The sequence below is a fragment of the Cervus canadensis genome, chromosome 31 (genome assembly GCF_019320065.1).
Source record: "Cervus canadensis isolate Bull #8, Minnesota chromosome 31, ASM1932006v1, whole genome shotgun sequence".
Classification (NCBI taxonomy): Eukaryota; Metazoa; Chordata; class Mammalia; order Artiodactyla; family Cervidae; genus Cervus; species Cervus canadensis.
Genome location: NC_057416.1, coordinates 16,285,474 through 16,289,172, shown reverse-complemented (window position 1 = coordinate 16,289,172; position 3,699 = coordinate 16,285,474). Strand labels below are relative to the sequence as shown.

General features: G+C 38.4%; 1 non-coding gene across 1 annotated transcript; it reads left to right on the top strand.

Annotated features, from left to right (window-relative positions):
* Positions 1-2,101: 2,101 nt before the first annotated feature.
* On the top strand, positions 2,102-2,174 carry TRNAG-UCC. Its single transcript has one exon. It is a non-coding gene; the product is annotated as a tRNA-Gly (tRNA).
* Positions 2,175-3,699: the final 1,525 nt, after the last annotated feature.

The window sequence follows — 3,699 nt, the reverse complement described above, 5'->3', positions numbered from 1 at the left end:
CCTTTGAAAATGCTCTCTGGAGTATGTGAGGCCTCTGTCCACTACCACTGACATCACCTGTACATCTTTCATTTCTCAACCTAATTATAATTTTCATCCTCAGTTTCCCCTAAGCCCCAAGGCTGGTTTATATGCCTCTCTTCGCACATTGCATAGACCTGAATCATACCATTTACTATACATTGGGCACAACATCTTATAGTTGGCTATATACCTGTCTTGCCTAGATTGTAAGAGAAACCATTTCTGTCTTATTCCATATTGTATTTGCAGTGCTTAATACAGTACCTGGCACATGGTATTAATTATTTGTTAAGTAAATAAACCTCTTAAATGTTGTCATTTGTGAAAAAGGTATAATGCAACTAACCTTTAGAATTAGGATGGTTAAAAAAAAAGATGCTGGATATGAATATATTTACATATCACAATGCTAAGCGGATAATAGACATTCAATGAATGTTAGTTGACTGAAATCTTCATTTTCTCTGAGTCACTATAAAGCTCCAAGTCAACTTTTAAATTTTGTCGTAGATTCAGTTCTAACTATATACTATATATACTAACATTCTTTTGTTTTTTATATGGTCTTGTTTTTTTATTTTTGGTTAAATAGATTCAAAAATATGCTGAAAAATTAAATGCCTTTTTTAGTAGAGTTGGGTAACTGTAAGTGATTTTGTGAAGCACATTTTCCACTATATATTAAGTAAAAATATATTACAGAAAATTAAAGCCATACATTTCTGATTTGTTTACAGTTGGAATATAATTAATATTCTGCTTCAAGAAGTATCTTAATAGTTCATTATTATATATGTATAAAGTGTTCTTTTTCTCATGAGTGTATGCTAACTCTACTGAGTGAAAGTTTGATGAACAAGATATATCCATCTCCAAGTATTTTCCCACAAATTACTTATGAATGACAAAGGATGAGCATTGACTTCTCAGTTGAGAAGTGTAGCAGACACCACCTTTTAACCAAGTGTTCTGAAACATAACCTTGCCCTGGAAAAACCAGCTTTTTAGGCCTTTTGATATAATGCAAGGTGAAGACCACAACATCACAATAATTATATTTCTACTAAAGATACACAATATGAATCTAATTATAAGGAAACAACAGACAAACCCAGTTTGAAAGACATTTTACAGAATAACTGTACTTCTCAAAAATGTCAAGGTCAAGAAACACAAAGAAAGGATAAGAAACTTTGCTATGTTAAAGGAGACCAGAAGGTCATGACAAACATGATCTTGGATTGGAGCCCTGACCCAGGGGCAAGGGGATAAAGAACATTACTGGGAAGATGGACAGAATATGACTTGGAGATTATAGATCAGATAATGGGCTTCCCTGGTGGCTCAGAAGGTAAAGAATCTGCCTGCAGTGCAGGAGACCTGGGTAGATCAGGTAATAGTTTTAAAGTGAAAGTGTTAGTTGCTCAGTCGTGTCCAACTCTTGTGACCGCATGGACTGTAGCCTGCCAGGCTCTTCTGTCCGTGGAACACTCCAGGCGAGAATACTGTAGTGGGTAGCCGTTCTCTTCTCCAGGGGATCTTCCCAACCCAGGGGCTTGGGTCTCCAGCGTTGCAGATTCTCTACTGTCTGAGGCACCAGGGAGACCGAGTAGTCTTATGGACGTGAATTTCCGCAAACTCTGGGAGATGGAGGAGAACAGAGGAGCCTGGCGTGCAGCAGCCCATGGGATCACAAAGAGTAGGACACAACCTCATGACTGGACAACAACAACAATAGTTTTATCAGACTTAAACTTGATAACTACAGTGTTTATGCAAATAAATAGCCTTGTTCACCTCATCTATTCTTGATGAGAGGAGTGGGTTATGCTTAAAGAGCTGGGAAGAATTGTTGGCAGCCATATTGGAAGGCTGTCTACCACAAAGCCAAAATAAACTCATTTGGATAAATTTGAATGTATTTATCAAAGGGTAATTTAAGAACATTAGCATATAAAATAAATGTCAAAAGAATTTCAATTTGAATGAAAGTTAACCTGTTGTGTGTATGAATTCAGAACCATCATTTGTAAATGTTTAGATGCAGTCTTAATATATAAAAGTGTCAGACAGGAATTCCCTGGTGGTCCAGTGGTTAGGTCTCTGTATTTCCACTGCAGGGGGCCCAGGTTCAATCCCTGGTGGGGGAACTAAGATCCTGTATATCATGTGGCATGGCCAAAAAATAAAAGCAAATTTTAAAAAAGTGTCAGATAGATGTTCTAGCTGGAGCCTCTCTTTAGAATTCAAAGTAGTTTGATTCTTGCCAGCCACCAGGAGCCCATTTGTATAATGGACTTTTGAGTGAAGGAGAAAAAAGTAGTGTTTCTCTGGGCTCACAGGTGCATGGTGGTCTCTGCCTCAGATGTTTTCCCTTTGTCCTGACCCACAGACTTGCACTGAAGAATTCGTTCAGTTTTCACTCATTCATCCAATTTTCCCTCAGAATCGAACTATTAGAATTATCCATTTAAGGTGTGCCTGTCTGTCATTCCTTCTGTCGTAGTCACTGCTGCAACTGATGAAAATGTCCTGTTAAATTATAATCATCCTGTCACAAGACCTGTTGAGACAGAGCTCTAATTCTTTATAATGGTCTGCTCTGTCACCTCAAAATTATTGTATACAAGCTGGCTCAGAGCACCTATACGGTATCTAGTATAACTTCAACTCAATGGACATGAGTTTGAGCAGGCTCCAGGAGTTGGTGATGGACAGGGAAGCCTGGCGTGCTGCAGTCCCTGGGGTCACAAAGAGTCGGACATGACTGAAGGACTGAACTGAACTGAGTATAACTTCATGTGCTGTGCTTAGCCGCTCAGTCATGTCAGACTCTTTGCAACCCCATGGACTATAGCCTGCCAGGCTCCCCTGTCCATGGGGATTCTCCAGGCAAGAATACTGGAGTGGATTGCCATGCCCTCCTCCAGGAGATCTTCCCAATCCAGGGATGGAAGTCAGGTCTCCCGCATTGCAGGCGAATTCTTTACCAACCAAGCCACCAGGAATACACAGATAAATTTCCTCTTAGGGAATTCCTTGGCTGTCTAGTGGTTAGGACTTGGCACTCTCACTGAAGATGGCCTGGGTTCAGTACCTGGTCAGGGAACTAAGATCCTGCAAGCTGCACAGTGCAACTAGAAAAAACAATTATTTCCTTCTAGTCTCTAGAGGTAAAGAATGTCATCTTTTACTTCTTCTAAGATAAGATATTTAACATTGGCCATATTTAAACATCCTAAAAGGATAACATTTTATTGAGACCACATTTCTTATGAGCTTTTTCCTTAATAATTGAGTGATTTACAAAAATGCATGCGCTACATTTTGTTCCTGTAAGACTTAATGTGAGACATTATCAATTCCTCATATTTCTTTTGGAAGGGCACAAAAGGGACATCATTATCTACTCCCCTATCTTTAAATGTGAGAAGCATGTGTCCAATTTAGTGCTTCCTCTTCATTGTTCTCTATGAATAATTAACCTTTCTAAGTGCTGACATCAGGAAGGTTTTGAATCTCTCTTCCAAGAGGAAAATAAAATGAAGAGCAGAACTGACATTTCTTTAGAGTTTTTAATCACTTTGAAAGATAGTTAATAACAGTAAAATATGAGCATTCAAATGTAAAATGTTGATTCTAAAATTATTTTGTTTAGTCTTTGGCGATAATGAT